Below are 21,481 nucleotides of genomic sequence, written 5' to 3' on the forward strand. Positions count from 1 at the left end.
GGTTAGGATTTCAACATATGAATTGTGGAAGGATGCAGGCATTCAGTTCATAATATCTTGTGGCCTCCATCTTTTTCCACTTGTCAGGAAATGCTTCTCAGAATGTATTACTCTCCCATCATTGAAATGGACTGTTGCACACATGGATTAGTATAACATGGAACAGTATAACAGGGAACATGCATACATCTCTCTGATGCCTTAGGAGCCCTTCTTATAAGGAATGCACATTAAATTTAGCATCAGGACCAATTTCCTTACTAGCTATATCACTTCTTAAGGGAAAGGAGCAGACGGAAGCCATAGAGGTTCCCTCACTTTGCTCTCCCCTCCACTAGCCCACCACATACCCTACCTATAGCTATCAAAGGTTTTGGAAAGAGGCAGATCAAGTGAATTGTATGATGCTGGGGTATCAGGCAGGCTTTGGTGGTGGGGTAGATGCATGGAAGGCATGTTTTGCAGTAACTTTAAGGATTATGGTGTGTGCTTATCTTTAAATCTTCTTTGGGGCGAGTCTTTTTCTTCTTATCGTAATTATATTTTTCCGATACCAGAATCAAGGTGCACTGTGTGGGAAAGGAGGCTTTGTGATTGTGAATTTATATGATTTGCTTGTGTAAAAAGGGATAAACATCAAGAATGGCCTCACATTCCAACAATGAAGGTTGATGTGCTGCTTGCCTTATGACAGTAAAGAAACCCATATCCCATCAGCATTTTTGCTTAGTAGGTTTTATTATTGCTCCAAAGCATAATGAGGAGACTGAATAAACCAGCCTTCACTGTGCTCTACCAACGTGGTTTTGGACTTCGATAAGCTTTCCCCATGAGAGTGTGAAAGATTACTTGCAACATTAAAATTTTTCTTCCATGCCGCAAAGATATATAGCTAATTAGTGAAACAGCCTTCTGTAATTCATCTTTTCCATCTTTTTGCACCTTTAAAGGGGGAGTAAGTAAGATTATCAAAATTTCCTTAGATACAATAAGGAGACTGCACAACATCAGGATGTACCCGGTTAAACCTGACTTACTAGTTGGGTATTCCATTATTTTAACATCTTTCGTGCAATTTTAAAAATTGAAATACTCTCTGAAACTTGCTGCAAATGAGAAGCAACTCTTCTATAACATTGTGGATACTCTTCTCTAGTGGTTAACACCATGCTCACTCTTTGGTGACACTCCTTCTGGCCCGAAGTGTTCTCTGCCCAACACTGAAGAAAATGAAACCCAGTGCTTTTTGTTAAACTGAATGGCAAGTTCCAGCTATTGGTCAGCACCGTTGCCCTGCGCTTCTCCAAGGGAGTACTTTAGCCCTAGGCAATCCCTGGCCCAACTTTGACTCTGGTCCTCATAAGAGGAGGTGGTCGCCTGGAGAGACATGGCGTATGCCCACTGTATAACACAAGACTCAAACAGCATGGTCCTTCAGTCTCACTTGCACCTATCCTAACCTTGTTAACATACCCCATATATTTCCTCTTGCTTCTTGCTATATGTTTTAAGAAGTGTAATTTGAATGTCTTAATTTGGTTTTCAAGCCTTTTCAGTGCATGGCCGCTGGGGTCATTCACCCACTAGAGTACTGGAAGACTATCATTGCATCAAGGTAATTTCCAACACAATGATAGCGCTCTTCCTTACAGCTGATTACATCAGCCATATTTGCTCTTATTTCAAAATGCTAAGGAATGTTTACTCAGTTGATCTGACTTATCCATTAAATAGCAAATTCACTTAAAAATTAAGTACTAGAAATACAAATACCAAAAAATGCCAAAAAAGTTAAAGATAACAAATACCAAATACCACCTAAAATGAACAAATGTTAATAATTTTTCATCTTTGCAGCAGATTTTTAAATTTTATTTCTTGTCTTATCAAAAAACAATGTCCTGAGAAAGGGTGTTAAGGAGATCAATGATTTTGAGTGTTTGCATTAATTCTTTCAACAAATATTCACTGAGTTACTAAAATATAAGGAATATCCTGATCTAAATGGTGCAATTAGTCATTCTGAGCAAATTACACCCCAGTAAATTTCTAATAACTGAAATCACACATAATATGTTCTCTGACAACAGAAAAATAAAGCTAAAACTCACAAGAAGTTAAATACAAGATCCTCAGATATTTGGAAATTAAGAAGTAGACTTCAACTGGATATTCAGGCTTTCTTTTCAGTAAATTGCCTGATCATATTGTTGACCTGGTTTTAAAAATTGAGTTTATTATCAATGTGCATGAGTTCTTTATATATGCAGGATACTAATTATTTGCCTTATACATATTTCGAATATCATTTATCTCTTTTTCTGGCTTTTCTTTTAACTTTTTTCTTTTGTGATTCAGAAGGTTCTAACTTTTATATAGTCAATTTTGCCATTTTTTCACCTGATTTCTGGGGTTTTTAAAATATCTTATTTAATAAATCTTTCTCTTCCTTGAGGTCATAAAATTATTCCTCTATAATTTAATATTTAATATTTTTTCACAATTAGGTCATGATATATCTAGGTTCATAATGTAAGGTATGAATTAGGAATGAGCTTTTATATTTTTTATATGGAAAACCAATTGTCTCAGCACCTTTGAATTGTAAATTTCTACATTTATTTCTCTCTGTTTGTGAATTCTCCATCCTTTCCACTGATTCATTTGTCTATCTCTACACTAATACTATACCCTCTTAATTTCTATGGCTTTATAATAAGACCTAATAACTAGCGGCATAAGTCTGGTTGTGCATCAGAATTTACCTTGCACTCTTGGGCATCCATTCACTTACTTCACAAATATCTATTGAGCAACTAGTATATGTCATACACCTCTTTTCATGTGCTTGGAGGTGAATCAGTGAATAAAAGAGTTACTAATCCCTGCGCTCATAACGTCTTATATATTTACCTGTGAATATAGGAATTATTCTGTCAACTTTCACAAAAATCCTATTAGGATTGTGACAGAAATTACATTTAATTAAAACACTAATTTGAGAAGAATCACTATCTTTATGCTATTGAAACTTTTCACCTGAATGTCGAATCTCTTTATTTATTCAGCTATTTTTTTGTGCCCTTCGATTACATTTTGTGATTTTCTCCGTAAAATTTCTTACATCTTATTAAATTATCTCTGGGTACTCAGTAGTTTAGTTATTGAGAATGGCCTATTTTTTTAATTACGTTTTATAATTGGTTATTGCTGCTCTACAGAAACATTTACTTTGTGTATGATGACTGTATCTAGCAATTTTTAAAATTCTAACTAATTCTAATCATTTTTTTCTGAAGATTTCCTTAAATTTTCTATGAGGATAGCAATACAATATGCAAATATAGACGATTTTTGTCTCTTCCTTTCCAATCTTTACACCTTTTATTTATTTTTCTTTCCTTTTCTTTTGGCATTGACTGGATCTCTAAAATAATGATAAAAGTCGTGCACACAGTGGGACAATATTGCCAAATTCCTGACTTTAATGGGACCACTCCTCAACTTTATAATTAAGATGTTTGGTCTATGTTTTGGAAAATACCATTTCACATAAAGGAGGTTTCTTTCTTTTCCTACTTTGCCAATAATTTCATATTTCATAAATATTAAATTATATCGTTCTTTATATATGTATAGACATCATTATGATTCTAATACATTTATGTATAAATTACATTGCTAGATTTTCTTAGGTTGAACCAATTTTACATTTTTGAAATGAATTCTACCTGATCATCATGAATGGCCATTTGTTGCATTTGGTTTGTTTATACTTTATATGAATTTTTATATTGGTTATAACTTATTTAGAAACACTGAATGTTTATCTGTAAGCAAAATAGGTATATAGTTTTTAACACTATACAATCCTTTGTCTGGTTTGATATCTAGGTTATAATCATCTCATAAAATGCTGCTCTTTTTCTGTTCGTTCAGATTTTAAGGTAAAGAATATTTTTATCTAAAATATTGGTTCTTTTCTTCTATAAAGTTTTCTGGTCCAGGTGCCTTTTAGAGGAGAGTATTCTTTTTAACCACAGATTAATTTCTTTTTAAAAATTGCTGTTGGTTTGTACAGTTTTTCTACGCTTTTAGTCAATTTTTTTCTAGAATATTTTCCATCTCAGCTAAGTGTTCAACTTTAGTGGCATGAAGCAACTTACAATATTCTCTTATAATTTTTAAAATCCCTACTCACTGTAGTTATGGACCATTTCTTTGTGCCTAGAATAATTTGTTTATTTATGCCTGTCTTTTCTTTTCTCTTTTTTTCTTTTTGTCTCAATTAATTTGGCCAATGGTTTGTTTTTATTTTGCAGATCTTCCAAACAAAACATATTTTCTTTTGATAGCATCTATGCTTTTATTTTCTATTTAATCAATTTCTCCACATATCCTTATTATTTGTTTCCGTTTTTGAGGGAGTTACTCTTTTCTGTATTCTTGAGCTGAATTTTTACTTGTTTTTTCAGCCAATAATAATAATCACTAACATTTATGAAGTGTTCACAATGTATACTGTGCCAGAAATTTTTACTTGCTTTTTTTTTCCAACTTTTATTTTAGAATTAGGAGGTACACATACAGGTTTGTTACAAATGTATATGGCGTGGTGCTGAGGTTGGAAGTACGAATTAATCTGCCACCCAGATGGTGAACATGCCTGCTTATTTTTAGTGTCATGTTTTTTAGTTAAGATTATACATTTTCCTCTAAGTACCAATTTAGCTGTATCCCACAAATTTTGAAACATAGTAATTTTTATTGTCACTTAGTTCTATATATTTTCTTATTTAAACTGTAATTTTCTCTTTAGCCATAAATTATTTAATAATTTGTTTTTAGTTTTTAAACACACGGGTTTTAATTTTACAGTATTTTATTGTTTTCCATTTTAATTCTTTGTGGTCAGGAAAAATAAGCTTTAAGATGATAATTTAAAAAATTTTATTGATACTTCCTTTGTGATCTAGTGCTTAGTCAACTTTGCTAAATGTTATATGTACGTTTGCAAAAAAAAGTAAATTATCTAATAACCTCAAGTTGTTTTTTGATTACATTGTTAATTATGGGGTTCAAATCTCATTTATGTTTCTAATTTGTTATCCATACATAACATAATTTGATCCATACATAATGTATAGATATTATAGATTTATGTACTTATGGATTTGTTTGTTTTCCTTATGTTTTTCAGTTTTTGCTCTTTATGTTTTCCTAGGTTCACAGAAGTTTATAATTGTTACATCAGCAAGTTTTTCATTCTATCTTTGTTTATTATTATATCACTATTAATGCTTCCTATCTTAAACTGTGTTTTATCTGATAGTAATATTGCTACAGAAGCTTTCTTTTTGAATTTTTATTTATTTTTAGCCTTTTGATATTTTGTTGTTATTTTAGATGTGTCTCTTATAAGCGGCATGCATCTGGAATGCAATTTTATATTAATTCTGTACCTTCTCTATAAATGATTATATTTGTTGTATTTACCTTTCTTTGTGCTTTTTATGTAACTGAACTTTTAATTCTTTCTAAAAAACTTTTACTTTTAGAATAGTTTTAGACTTGCAGAAATATTACAAAGAAAACACAAAGAGTTCACATATACCTCCACACCCAGCTTTCCCTATGATTAACATCTGACATTAGTATGGGATATTTGTCACAACTAATGAGCCAATATTGGTACATTTTATTAACTAAAGTCCATACTTTATTCAGATTGCCTCAGTTTTTACCTAATGTCTTTTTGTTGTTGCCATAGGATCCCACTGAGGATACTGTAGTACATTTAGTTCTTCTGTGTTCTTAGGTTCCTCTTGGCTGGGACAATTTCTCAGACTTTCCTTGTTTTTGATGACCTTGACAGTTTTGAGGATTATTAGTCAGGTAGTTTGTAAAGTGTCCCTCAACTTGGATTTGTCTGATGTTTTTTGCACAGGTAGTCTGGGGTTATATGTTTTGAGGGAGGAATTCAACACAGGTAAAGTGCCATTTTTGTCACATTATATCAAGGTACGTACTATCAATACGATTTAGCACTGTGAATATTGACCTTGATCACTATGGAGGATTGGTTTCTCCATGGTGATCAAAGGATACCAAAATCCATGGATGCTTAGTCCCTGATATAAAATGGCATAGTATTTGCAAATAATCTATGCACATCCTCCTGTATACTTTAAATAATCTCTAGATTATCCATAATACCTAATACAATGGCTACACATCAATTCATTTATGTGAACTGAATGGAGAACTTGATGTGTGGCAAATTCAGGTTTTGGTTTGGGGAAGTCTGTGGAATTGCTTTTTCTGAATATTTTAAATCTGCAGTTCATTCAATCCATGGATACAAAGGGCCAACTGTATGCCGTTTCACATGTAGTGTAGCTTAACTTATTCCCAGTTCCTCTCTCCTACCTGATATGACACTGCTGTCTTTCTTTCACCTAATCGTATGTATTATCCCTCAACACATTATTACTATTATTACTTTAAACAAACAGTTATCTTTTAGATCAATTAAGAATGAAGATTTTATTTTACCTTTATTTTTTCCTTCTGCTATACTATTGTCTTCATTGCTTCATGTAGATCTGAATTTCTGATATATGTCCTTTTCCCTGAAGAACTTCTTTTAACATTTCTTATAGGGCAGATCTGCTGCTGATGAACTCCCCATTTTTTGTTGACCTGTGAAAATTTGTATTTCTCTTTTATTTCTGAAGGGTTATATTTCTGGTTATAGAATCGTAGGTTGGTGACAGTTTTTTTTTTTCAGTTTTTTATGGCTTTAAGTACAGTTATATGCTGGTTACCCCACAATTTGTATCTCCATCCTGGCCTCTTTTCTGAATTCCAGATTTGTTTATCAAACTACCATCTTGGGCATCTCCTCTGGAATGCTTAACAGGTATCTCAAATTGAAAACTGAGGCCAGACACAGCCGCTCATGCCTGTAATCCCAGCACTTTGGGAGGCCAAGGAAGGAGGATTGCTTGAGGCCAGGAGTTGGAGACCACCCTGGGCAATAAAAAGACCTCATATCTACCAAGAAGTTTAAAAGTTAGCCAAGCATGGTGGCTTTTGTCTATGGTCATAGCTAATTAAGAGGCTGAAGTGGAAGAATCCCTTGAGCCCAGGAGTTCAAAGTTACAGTGAGCTGTGTCGGCCTGGGTGACAGAGCTAGATCCTGTCTCAAAAATATAAGTAAATTAATAAATGAAATAGAAAACTGTGCTCCTGATATTCCTCCACAAGCCTGAGTCTCCCACATGCTTTCCAACTCAGTAAATAGCTACGCTGATTTTCTAGATACACAGGTAAAAGATGTAAATTACTCTTGCCTCTTTTTATTTCACATCTCACTTTAAACTCATCAACAATTCCTGTCATCTCTATCTTGAATGAATATCAAAATCCAAAATATTCTCATGACTTCCACTGCTACCAACCTGGTATGAGCTGTCATTGTTTTTTACTTGGATTGTGGCAACAGACTTCTAGCTGATCTCCCTGCTTCTACCCTTAACCCCCTTTCATCTATTTCCAACACAATGATCCTGATAAAACAGAAGCCATGTCACGTCACTGTTCTGCTAAAACCCTCCAATGGCTTACCATCTCTCGCAGAGTAAAAGCCAAAGTTCTTACAATGGCACACAAGGCTTTACGCTATCTGGCCCTCATCTCAATCTCTCCTTCCTCCTACCATTTCAGTCATGTTGTTTTCCTTGCTATTCCTCAAAATCTTTCAGACAAGCTCCTGCCTTACGGCATTTGCATTGGCTGTTTCCTATAACTGGATCATTCTTTCCTCAAGGGATTTACATGGCTTATTCTTTCCCTTTCTTAATTCAAACATCATGTTATTAAGAGCATTCCTGACCATCCTATTTAAAATCTTAATCATAGACACACTTAAAACTCTATCCCTATTTTGTGCCTTTCTTTTGTCATTAGGACTTGCCACCACCAAACATCTATATATCTTCCTTCTTTATCTGTTTTTTTTTTTTCTTTTTTTTTGACAGAATCTCACTCTGTCATCCAGGCTGGAGTGCAGTGGTGCAATCACGGCTTACCACAGCCTCTACCTCCCAAGCTCAAGCAATCCTCCCACCTCATTCCCCGAGTAGCTAGGACTACCAGTGCACACCACCATGCCCAGCTAATTTTTTAATTTTTGTGTAGAGGCAGGGTCTCAAACTCTTGGGCTCAAGCAGTCCTCCTGTCTCAGCCTCCCAAAGTGCTGTGATTACAAGCATGAGCCACCAATTTATCTTGTTTATCTTGCTTATTGGCTGTTTGTCTCTCATAAGAATGAAATCTCTCTGAAGGCAAAGGATGTTTACTCTTTTTTACGTTTTTTTATTCCCACTGTCTAAAACAATGCCTAACATATAATAAACATATTATTTATAATATTTATTTATTATAATTAATGAGTTAATAAATGAATAGCTATATTTTTCATTTTCAGGATTTATAGTTAGTTCTTTTGCATGTCTATCTTTTTTATTCATATTTGCTCATTTTTGTTCATAATTTATTCTTTTACAATTGGTGCTATTCTTTTTTTCTCTGTTCTGAAAATATTAACCCTCTTTGTTATTAGGTCATTTTAGGATTATTCTATCACTTTCATTTCATTGGGGGTAAATTTATCTACCAAATGTTGAACATGTTGAATTTCAAGAGTGTGTGTATGTGTGTGAATATTTTCCTTGTGTGTTTTGGAATGCAGTTTTCAGCCTGGTTTTAAGTGAAGTTCTCTGTCTGTCTGTCTCTCTCTCTTTTTCTCTCTCTTCCAAAGAAATACAAATGGTTATAAATGAAAACAAACATTTTAAAAAAAGAATCAAATAGAAATCTTAAAAAAGAAAAATGTAGTCTTCTCTATTACTGATTCAATTTTGGAGCTGAATAGGCAGAAAAAATTCTAGGTTGTACACTTTGAAGGCATGATTAGGAAAAATAGAAGCAAGAACTGAAGAAATCACCAAATAATAAGACATGCAGAGCCAAGGAGATGAAGAATATGAAAGAGGAGTTAAAGGATGAGGAGAGTAGATTTAAAGCTCCAGTATATGTTGAACCAGCCTTGCCTCCAAGGAATAAAGCCTACTTGATCATGGTGTATTAACTTTTTGATGTGCTGCTACATTCAGTTAGCTAGCATCTTATTGAGGATTTTGTGTCTATGTTCATGAGGGATATTGGCCCGAAGTTTTATTTTTTCATTGTGTCTTGCCAGATTTTGGTACCAGGCTGATGCTGACTTCATAGAATGAGCTAGGGAAGAGCCTCTCCTCCTTGATTTTTCGGGATAGTTTCAGTAGGATTAGTACCACTTCTTCTTTGTACATCTGGTAGAATTTGGCTGTGAATCTACCTGGTCCAGGGCTTTCTTCAGTTGGTAGTTTTCTGTATTACTGATTCAATGTTGGAGCTTGTTACTGGTCAGTTCAAGTTTTCACTTTCTTCCTTGATCAATCCTGGGAGGTTGTGTGTTTCCAAATATTTATCCATTTCCTCTAGATTTTATAATTTGTGTGCCTAGAGTTGTTCATAATAGTTTCTGAGGATCGTTTGTATTTCTGTGGGATGGGTTGTAATGTCTTCTTAGTCATTTCTAATTGTATTTATTTGGCTCTTCTCTCTCTCTCTTTTGATTAATCTAGTTAGCAGTCTATCAATCCTGTTTGTTCTTTTGAATAGCCAGCTCTTGGCTTCATTGATCTTTGATGTGGATTTTTGCATCTCAACTTTATTCAGTTCTTCTAAAATTTTTACTTTTTTTTCTGCTGCTAGCTTTGGTACTGGTTTATTCTTTTTTCTTATTCCTGTAAGTTCAAAATTAAACTGTTAATTTGAGATCTTTATAACTTCTTGATTGAGGCTGTTTAGCACTATAAACTTTCCTCTTACCACTGCTTTAGCTACATCCCAGAGATTGTGGTAAGTTGTGTCCCTATTTTAATTCTTTTCCAAGTTTTTTAAATTCTGCCTTAATTTTATTGTTCATCCAAAAGTCATTCAGGATAAAGTTGCCTAATTTCTAGATATTTGTGTCATTTTGAGAGCTCTTCTTGATACTCATTTCTAGTTTTATTGCACTGTGATTCAAGAGTATGCTTGGTATGATTTTGATTTTTTTAAAACTTATTGAGACTTGCTGTATGACCAAGCATGTGGGCAATCTTAGAATATGTTCCATGTGCAGATGAGAAAAATATATATTCTGTGATTACCTGGTGAAGTATTCTGTAGACAGAATTAAAAGTAAAATCATGTGATCATCTCAATAGATGTGGAAAGAGGTTTTGGTAAAATCCAACATTCCTTCATGATAAAAGCCCTCAACAAACTAGGCATTGTAGGAACATAGCTCAAAATAAGTGCCATCTATGAAAAACTCACAGCCAACATCATACTGAACAGTTAAATGCTGGAACCATTCCCCTTGAGAATGGAACAAGACAAGGATACCCACTCTGCCCACTCCTATTCAACACAGTACTGGAAGTCCTAGCCAGAGCAATCAGGCAAGAGAAAGAAATAAAAGACATCCACACAGGAAAATTAGTCAACCATTTGTCTTTTCTGACAATAAGATTCTATACCTAGAAAACTGTAAAGACACTGCCAAAAGGCTCCTAAAACTGATAAATGACTTCAGTAAAGTTTCAGGATACAAAATAAATGTACAAAAATCAGTAGCATTTCTACATAACAATAACATTCAAGCTGAGAGTTAAATCAAGAACACAATTCCATTTACAATCATCACACACACACAAAATAAAATACATAGGAATACAGCTAACCAAGGAGGTGAAAAATCTCTACAAAGAGAACTACAAAACACTGCTGAAGGAAATCATAGATCACAGAAACAAATGTAAAAGCATCCCCTGCTCACAGACTAGAAGAATCAATATTGTTAAAATGGCCACACTGTCCAAAGCAATATACAGATTCAATGTTATTCCTATGAAACTACCAACGTCAGTTTTCACAGAATTAGAAAAACTATTTTAAAATTCATATGGAACCAAAAAAGAGCCCAAGTATCCAAAGCAATCTTCAGCAAAAAGAACAAAGCTGGAGGCATCACACTACCTGACTTCAAACTATACTATAAGGCTATAGTAGCCAAAAGAGCATAGTACTGATTTTTTAAAAATAGACATATACACCGATGGAACAGAAGAGAGAACCCCAAATTAAAGCTGCACACCTACAACCATTTGGTCTTTGACAAAGCTGACAAAAACAAGCAATGGGAAAAGCACTCCCTATTCGATAAATGGTGCTGTATATGGCTAGTCAGATGCAGAAGAATAAAACTAGATCCCTACTTTTCACCACATAAAAAAGTAACTCAAGAAGGATTAAAGATTTAAATGATAGATCTCAAACTATAAAAATCATAGAAGAAAACCTAGGAAATACCCTTCTCAATATTAGCATTGGAAAATAATTTTTGGTTATTCTTTCAAGAATGTTTGGCTTTCTTTCAAAAGCAACTGCGAAAACAAAAGCAAAATTTGACAAATGGGACCTAATTAAACTAAAGCGCTTTTGTACAACAAAAGAAAGTATCAACAGAATAAACAGATAACTTATAGAACTGGAGAAAATATTTGCAAACTATGTATCTGAGAAATGTCTAATGTCCAGAATCTATAAGGAACTTAAACAAATTATAAGCAAAAAATGAATATGTTCATTAAAAAATGGGCAAAGGACATGAACAGACACTTTCCAAAAGAAGACATACAAGTGGTCAGCAGCATTTGAAAAAAATGTTCAATGTCACTAATCATCAGAGAAATGGAAATCAAAACCACAATGAGATACCCTTTCATATCAGTCAGAATGGCTGGTAATAAAACGTCAAAAAATAACAGATGCTGATGATGCTGCAGAGAAAAGAGAATGCTTATACGCCATTGGTGGAAATGTAAATTATTTCAGCCACTATGGAAAGCAGTTTGGAGATTTCTCAAAGAATGTAAAACAGAACTACTATTTGACCCAGCAATCCCATTACTGGGTATATAGCCAAACGAAAATACATCATTCTACCAAAAAGACACATGCACCTGCATGCTCATCACAGCACTATCCACAATAGCAAAGATGTAAAATCAACCGAGGTGCCATCAACGGTGGATTGGATGAAGAAGATGTGGTGCCTATATACCATGGAATACTGTACAGCTATAGAAAAGAACAAGATCATGTCCTTTGCAGCAATATGAATGCAGCTGGAGGCCATAATCCTAAGTGAATTAACGCAGGAACAGAAAACCAAATACTACATGCTCTCACTTAAAAGTGAGCTAAACATTGACTATGTATGGACATAAAGATGGGAACAATAGATACTGTGGACTTCTAGAGTGGGGAGAGAGGGGGATGTGAGCTGAAAAACTACCTATTGGGTACTATGCTCACTATCTTGATGACGGGATCCATACCCTAAACCACAGCATTCTGCAGTATACCCATGTAACAAACCTGCACATGTACCCCCAAATGTAAAATAAAAGTTGAAATTATAAAAACAAAACAATAATAAATAAATAAATAAACGCTCCAATGCAGTGTAATAAGAGTTCCAGGAGAAAAAAGTTTTAGAATTGGAAAAAACAATGAGTCTTTTCACCGGAAGAGCGCCCTGTGGATTCAGAAGTAATCCCAATAACATGAAGTTTGAAACAGTGAAAAGAAATAAACCCTCTGAAAGACATGCAGAGATAAAAGAATAACAAGATAATGAAAGCCAGAGAAATAGGAAACATCAATGATTGGTGCAGAGGGTAAGAAGACAATCCAGCCAAGAAGAGTTAAAGAGTTAAGGGTATAAGAAATAAAATGTCATAGAAGCCTAATGAGCACAAAGTTTTAAGATGAAGTGAACTAAGTGTCAAGTGCCACAGAGCATGAGAAAAGTCTTGGAACTGAGTAAAGACAATGACAAATGCCAAGAAGTAGATCATTTATTATTTTAGAGACAGTTGTTTACACAGAAGGATGATAACAAAGGACATAATGTATAATGTGAAAGAGATGAGTAGAAAGAAATCTGAGAATTCCAATCACAGGCTAGTGAGATCCTAAGAGCATAATCATAACTCAACTTCTGCTCTGTTCATGTGAAATAAAGTTGTTTCAATCTGTTGATTTATTATGCTTATCAATATACATATGCAGTGTTTTCTGTAAATAACTATTGAATTCAATTGAGGCAGCAACAGGCTAATGCAATGGAAAGGACACTGGCCTGGGCATCTGATCCGAATTCTAGTTCTGATTTACCAGACAGTAAGACCTCAGGCAAGATTATATCTACTAAAGGAATGTTTATACTAACTTAGTGGTTCTCAATTATTGGCAGGGGCACCCTGGCATGCTGCCAAATTTCAAGTAATGTTAAATTTTAACTTTGGTGACAATTTACATTTCATATTTTCCAAGTGAATCTTTTACATGGCATGTAGTGCTGAATGGGTCACGTGAAAAATTGGAGACTGATGCACAACTCGTGGCCAGTGATGAGTAAATGTGTTCCATGACATCAGGCCACCATCAGAGAAAGTCATGTTTCTAGGATTTGTGATAGTTTTCCCTCATGAGTATATAAGACATCTCAGGACAGTAAACATCTCTTCTCAATCAAAAACACAAGAACAAAGAGTGAGCTTCTGTGTGGGTCTCTGTATATACCCTATAAGATGCTGATATTCTGTAGCTGGGATTGCAGTTGTAATTATTGCTGACTTATTTAGTGGTATTTAACTACTTTAAATATAATAACCACAATCCTATATTTGAAAGTGTGCCATGAACAAAAAATATGCATAACTACTGAATTTAGTCATCAATGAGATCCCCTCCAGTCATAATATTCTACCATTTTAAGACAATGAGTTCTAGCGTTGATGTCCATTAAAAATCAGCCCTTTATTTCTAAGGCCTCATCTTCAAAAAGAACTTACCCTCGCTCAATTCAGAGCATTAAAAAAGCCAGTTCCTTGAATATATTCTGGCTGAAGGTCTATAAAACATTTTTCATTTGATTTAAAGAAGATTTTTTTTCACTTTTTACTCTTGCCTTGTTTCTGTTCTTGAAGACATACTACACATGGCAGTAGCTATATTAGACTACTAATATTAATACCCTTTTTTAAAAAAAGATCGATTATTCAAAGAGACATTTCACTAAAGAAGATGTATGCATACTAGAATCACAAAGAAATACCACTACACACATATTAGAATGGCTAAAATATTTTGTAAGTAATCATACCAGTGTCAGCAATAATGTGGAGGAACTGGAACTCTCAAACGCTGCTAGTAAGAGTGTAAAATGCTGCAACCACTTTGGAAAACATGTAGGAATTTTCTTAAAAAGTTACACATGTGGCTGGGTGCAGTGGCTCATGCCTGTAATCCCAGAACTTTGGGAGGGCAAGGTGGGCAGATCACCTGAGGTTGGGAGTTCAAGACCATCCTGGCCAACATGGTGAAACCTCTTCTCTAGTAAAAATACAAAAAACAGCTGGGGGTGGTGGCAAACGCCTGTAGTCCCAGCTACTCAGGCAGCTGAGGCAGGAGAATTGCTTGAACCCAGGAGGCAGAGGTTGCAGTGAGCTGAGATTGTGCCACCGCATTCCAGCCAGGTGACAGAGTGAGACTCTGTCTCAAAAAAAAAAAAAAAGTTATACATGTACCATCATATGATCCAGCCATGTTATTCTAGAGCATTTACCGAAGATAAATAAAAACATATGTCCATAGAAAGGCTTGCACACAAATGGTCATAGCATCTTTATTTGTAATCATTAAAAACTAGAAAAAACTCAAAAGTTCATGAACCGATAGATGAATAAACAAATTGTGGAACATCCATATGATAAACTAATCCTCAGCAATCAACAGGAATGAACTATTCATACACAACAACATCCCAAAATAATTACGCTGAGCACAAGAAGCCAGATAAAAAGTGCAACAGGTATGATTCCATTTGTAGAAAATTGTAGAAAATGCAAATTAATGTAGAGTGACAAAAAGCAGGCCATTCATTGGGTGTATGGATGGGGGCAGAAAGGAACATGAATGAGGATTTCAAAAGGCTCAAGGCAACTTTTGGAGGTGATGAATATGTTCACTATCTTGATGGTAGTGATGGTTTCACAAATGTATATATACACCCAAACTTATCAAATTATACACTTTATTTCGTGCCATTTATTATGTGTCAATTATACCTCAATAAAGCACAAAGAAAAGAAAAAAGACAGAAGGAAGGAAGGAGGGAAGGAAGGAAGGAAGGAAGGAAGGAAGGAAGGAAGGAAGGAAGGAAAAGAGGAAAAAAGAAAGAGAATTGTCACCTCAAAAGGCTGTTAATGTTAAATGAATTAATACTAATAAAATATCTTAAACATTGCCTAACATCTAGTAAAGCCCTCAGTAAATATTAACTATCACTATTATTATTATTATTGTTATTATTATTATCAGCCAAATGGGGAACATGATACTTCTTACCCCATTGGATCAGAGGCAGAAGTGAATGAGCCAATACATGGTAAATACATTTGCTCCCATGCTACGCACCTCATGAGGGCTCAACAGATGTAAGAAGGGGCAGTCAGTGGGAATGGTGGGTTTGTTGCTATTGTCATTTGCTTGTTTATAAGATTTAAATAGTCCACATACTTGGATGAATATTAGTTCTTTTTAGTTTCCCACTAGCCCAGTGGAGTAGATACAGACAGAGAAAGATGTTGCAGCTAGTCTAGGGTAGGTGCACCACTAGCAATTTTCGATACCAAGCTCTGCCTTCTCTTTACAATGAAAGAGGCAACATGTGCTCCTGTTGAAGTACTTATTGAAGACTTACTCTGTTTCTGGGTGCTATAGGGCACAGAGGTGTAGATTCCAATCCTGGCCTTAACACAATTTAGCCTCATTAAGGTGATGTGGCACACACTTCACTAGCAACATTTATTAATAATACTAAGAGTTTATCCCATGCCAGTCATGGTATTAAATACTTCATAAGCATTTCTTATTTAATCCTCTGAACAACCCTACGGGTAGATATAATCATCATCATCATCATCATTATAATAATTTTAAAATTATTATTACAAATAAAAAAGTTGTTGATCTCCAATCTACAATCTGAAGACCTACTAGCAGTTTGGCCCATTGGTTTCCAGGTTCTTCCCTGTAACAAGTGATTCATTTGAGCTCCCAACCAAGCACAGCTTTGGAAGAGAGTGATTTGAGTGAAAAGCTTTGGTGATGAGATTATTACTTTGTGGAGCAAAGTCTCAGGGAGGTGGCAGAGCTCCCTCATGCAGGATGGTCAGAGCAAACAAGAGAAAACAGGCTGGGCTTCTGTAAGGAGAGGTCCTGCTCCAGGCCCTCAGGAAGAGCTGTCCAAGGTGCCCGTGTTGGTGGGTGGTGGCTCTGGGAAGACTGTGACATTCAAATGAGCTGAGAAATGTTGCAGGGCCCTCTCACACATACCTGAGACTAGTTATAGGATAAGGCTTCTGAGAGCAAAGGAAAAGGCACTTCAGCAAACTCCTTCAGATAATTTTTGTCCATGAAAGTGCGACCCTTGAAGGTGTCTGATTTGCCCTGCTTCCATTTCATTTCTAATCCCTCAGTGCCTTTAATCACATCCTTAGGTGGTTCTGATAATTATTAAATATTCATTTTGGTTTATAATTTCCTACTTATAATAAAATAAATTTTATTATAAGTGAGAAATGTTTAGCATCTAATATAATGTAAGAGAAAAGTAATATGGTTCACCTCTCAAAGAGGATTATGACAAACATACATCCACCAACCCTTGACCAAAAGCTCTGTAAAAGGCAGTGAAATAGAAAGTTTGGTTTTGAAACACATAACTGGGCAGGTTAAAATTGTTTAAAAGGCAAGAATTCTACTCAAGCTTAAGGCTTCTCTTCAGACAGGAAATTGCTCACCTTTGAGGGTAGCAAAAATATCTTTTTACCTGAACATGTGAAGGCGCCATTTCCTCTACTACATGGCTCTCATGTAGAAAATAGGGTGGGCCGGGTGGGGTGGCTCACGCCTATAATCCCAGCACTTTGGGAGGCTGAGGCAGGTGGATCACAAGATCACGAGTTCAAGACCAGCCTGTTCAAGATGGTGAAACCCCGTCTCTCTAAAAATACAAAAATTATCCAGGCACGGTGGCAGGTGCCTGTAATCCCAGCTACTCAGGAGGCTGAGGCAGGAGAATCGCTTGAACCCAAGCGGCAGAGGTTGCAGTGAGCCGAGATCGCGCCACTGCATTCCAGCCTGAGTGACAGAGTAAGACTGTGTCTCAAAATAAATAAATTAATAAAATAAAACAAATAAAATAAAATAGGGTGAATTCTATCTGCCCTACCTACTTCACAGTACACCCATCTCTGTTATATACCCATGTTCATAGTAGCATTATGCAATATACACATACAATGGAATACCACTGAGTCTTAAAAAGGAAGAAAATTCTGACTCATGCTACAATATGGATGAACCTCGAGGACATCGTGCTGACTGAAGTAAGTCAGTGATGAAAAGACAAACACCATATGATTCCAATTATGTGAGGTATTTAGAATACTCAGCCTCACAGAGTCAGAAAGTAGAAAGGTGGTTGTCACGGGGAGAGGGTCTAGGAATGGGGAGTTATTTTTTAATGGGTACAGTTTTAATTTTGCAAGATAAAAAGAGTTATCGTGCAGCAAACCAACATGGCACACGTATACATATGTAACAAACCTGCACATTGTGCACATGTACCCCAGAACTTAAAATATAATAATTGAAAAAAAGAATTCTGGAGTTGGATGCTGGTGATTGCACAACAAGGTAAATGTACTTAATGCCACTGAACTGTACACCTAAAGATGACTAGGATGGTAAATTTTACGTTATGTATACTTTATCACAATTCAAAATTTTTTTCTTAATATTGATGCCAGGGCCAGACTAATTGAATCAGTCTATAAGGGTTAGGGCTGGAGGTTTGCTGTTTTGTAAAAGCTCCTTGGCATTTTCTGTTGCACAGACAGCGTCAAAGTTTGCTCTAGAACAACACATCCCCACTCTGGCCCTACTCCCTGGAAACACTCCTCTTCAGTACCAAAATGTCATTTGCTAGTTCGAGTCAAAATAAGAATGAAAATCAATGACATCACCTCCTGCGAATATTCTCTTGAGTATATTCTTCTTGGAGAAGAGAAAAGAAGATTCTGTCCTGGGTTTGCCAACAAGAAAGAGTCCTCTGTGTTCTTATTCTATTCTGAAACAAACCTCACTCTGAATTCTCTGACCCAGGAAAAAAAGCTGTGGTATCTGGAGAAAGCAAATGGATCCCAGGCTCCAATCAACGGAAGAATGCCTGGGGAATCAGAAGAACATTATGGTGTTGTATAAATTTCTGGTGAGGTTTCAGCCTGCAGCATTGTCCTGAATTCTATGTAAAACACCAAGGATGCTGGTGAATTGGAAGGTGACTTTGATAATCATGGGCCTGGGGCCTTACTGTGATGAAGTTAGAAAAAAAAGAGATAGGTTTACAGTCAGAGGAAGAGAGGAAATGAAGGAAGAAGAGGTTTATGGAGTGCACTAGAGGAGAGATTTGTTGCAAAGCATCTGAGAGGATGACGAAACACTCTAAAACAATTAAGTGTGCATTCTCTTCTGCAAAGAAAGGGCAAGGAATTTGGTTTAGGTCTGAGAAAGGCAAGGACTGATGGGAAGATTAGGATTCTTAAAGTCTTTTATCTTTGCTGCCAATTGGGGGCGTGGAGAAAGGAGGTCTCATTCTCATTCTGGATATTTCTATTGCTGCATTGGTCAGCTGGTGCATTGTTTGAGGCAACACTGTCCAATAGAACTTTCTGATGATGAAAATGTTCAAGGGGTGCATTGGAACTATTTCTACTAGCTCAGTTGAGCTGACTGCTGCCTTTTCAGGAATTCTGTGAGCTGGTTTTAAGCACCATTATTATTGAACAATTAAATTGTTTAAACTTACTATTAAATATGGTACTAAAAGACAGATGTAGCAAATACTCAAAACTCATCACTTCTTAATTATTTTACTACATTTTACTATTATATATGCACTGTGGTTTGCACTCTCCAGTGTGGTAGCCAGTAACCACATGTGACCATTGAGAGCTTGCAATTAGCAAGTGTGACTGCAGAACTGAATTTTCAATTCAATTAGATTAATTTACATGTAAATAGCCACATGTGTCTAGTGGCCAGTGGCTACTGTAACAGACAGTGCAGGTTTGGGATTTTTGTAAAAAGCAAAAACTGTTATCAGAACTGATCACTAATCACTGTTATCAGATCTGACTGCTATTAGAAGAACATTTATGTATTTCAGTTACTAAATGAATCTTTCTCTTTCATGTCAATTATTTAGGTTTTTATTATCAGATCATTTGGATCTGATTTCAGGTTACTTGGGAGGACAGTGATGGAGAAAGTAGAAAGCGCTGGAGAGAGAGAATTCATTCTAAACTGAATTCTTAGTGCTTTGTGAGGTTGCATGCTAATGCCAGCAGAGAAGCTCTGAGCTTGATGTTGTGTGATCCCACGAGCTGAAACCAAAAGACAAACTTGCTTGCCTGATCCAGAGCTGACTTTGGATCCTGGCGTGTCATTGGCAGGCATTTGTGGAGTTCATTCAGAGTTCAGGAACATCACTAGACTCCTCAGATGGAGAAGGGACCCCAGCCGGGATCCCTTGGTTCAGAAGCCACCACAATTTGCAAGGGAGTGGCCTCAGCTTTCCCAAGCTGTCAAAGGTCAGCCTGGTCAGCCAGCTGGGAGGTTTTGGAGAATTAGCACTTAAAGCTATTGCCTCTCAGATGTGCCCAACCTCATTTCTCTTCCCCGTTCCCCCAGGTAGCTCCTTGCTTTAATTTCCCTGCAGGTTTCAGAAAGGATGCATTAAATTATAATCACTAGCTGTTTTGTGAGCAGCCTTTTGTGACCAATAATGACTGTAATGAGAGAAAAGAAAAAGGGAAAATGGGATGATTGAAGCTCACTGGGATGCTTTTGCTGAGCCATTTGTAAAGCAACACAAACAGACAAATGGGGCTCTTCTTTGCCCATTAATTTGTGTCTGTGTTTTCGTTTGCCACTGAAAGGTGAGCCTGTTTATTAGGCATCTGCTAGACAACAGAGACCACTTTACTTAACCTAAGGTGGGATCTTAGAGACAGCAGGAGTCACATGACTGTCTCCTGCAGCCTTCACAATCTTATGTATAGTCAGCTCTGCAAGTCCTGCTGTGTGGTTCGACTAAAACTACAGCTGGGGATCTGTCCATTAAAGCGTTGACATCCTAATAAATCTGTCCCTCCTTCCTAGCCCCAGAGTTCAGGCTTTTCCTGCTCATCTGGATCCTTGAAGCAGCTCCTCCCTATCTTGCTGAAAAGGTAGAGATCTAATCATAACACTCCCATGGGCTAGAATCTTCAGCAGCTCCCTACTATCTGTAAGCAGCTATAATAACCTTCAAGGACCTCTGCAGTGCTGACTTTACGTAACGATGTAATTAGATGGTAAGTTCTCTTAGGGCAGGGACTGTGTGTCTTGTTCAGCTTTTTATCAGAAATGGCAAAGTGGCTTGTGCTTCACAGGTCCAGAAGAGTCTCCTGAACTGGATTAAATCCAAAGTAAAAAGAAAAATAAATTCCAATCTTTTCATCAAGTGCTGTTACTTGGATATGCAGACATAAAAGAAAAAAAAAGAGAGAGAGAAACACACAGAGAGTTTGTACTGTTCTCTAGAGAAATTATTTTAAAATTTTTCTTAACACAGTAGAAACCTTATAAAAATGTCTCTGCTTCCTACCAAAAGTTAGATGTCAGAAATCCTGTAACTTGGACCAACTCTGCCCCAGGTTCCTGGGCATCTTGGAGACCACACCAATGCCATCCAAAGGAACTCCAGTTTAGAAATCATGATGTAGAGTAACAGAGAGTAGGATGGAAGACAGGAGATCCAGGTTCTACTCATTGCTCTGCCATTAACTAGCTGTGTGATCTTGGAGATATTCTCTCTTCTGTAAAATGAAAATGGGGCTAAATGGTCACTAGTGTCTCCCAGCTTTAAAAATCTATGACTTTTAAAAGGTAGAATAAACTTTTCCAAAGAACTGGAGACACTCAAATCCATTTCTTTCCATTTTTTTACTGTGAATCTTAAAGATCAAAGATTTTAGCACAGCTCCCATTGGGGTTCATTCAACAGACATCTGCTTATTACAGATCAGTAAACTTGAAGGGCTGACCCTGTGTTCTTATTGATAAGTCTGCAAACCTCTCTTCATCCTAGGTTTTAAAGTCCACTTTTAGAACAATACTAAGGAGATTGCTTAGACAAGCCTTTTGT

General features: G+C 36.1%; 1 long non-coding RNA gene across 1 annotated transcript in view; it reads left to right on the top strand.

The window, feature by feature from the left end:
- The window catches only part of LOC115930452 (uncharacterized), a 175,898-nt gene that overhangs the window by 141,935 nt on the left and 12,482 nt on the right, over positions 1-21,481 (top strand). The window contains exon 3 of the long non-coding RNA XR_004067094.3: positions 3,895-3,947. This is a non-coding gene — a long non-coding RNA (uncharacterized lncRNA). The remainder of the gene's footprint in view (positions 1-3,894; positions 3,948-21,481) is intronic.

Source organism: Gorilla gorilla, chromosome 14, assembly GCF_029281585.2.
Source record: "Gorilla gorilla gorilla isolate KB3781 chromosome 14, NHGRI_mGorGor1-v2.1_pri, whole genome shotgun sequence".
Lineage (NCBI taxonomy): Eukaryota > Metazoa > Chordata > Mammalia > Primates > Hominidae > Gorilla > Gorilla gorilla.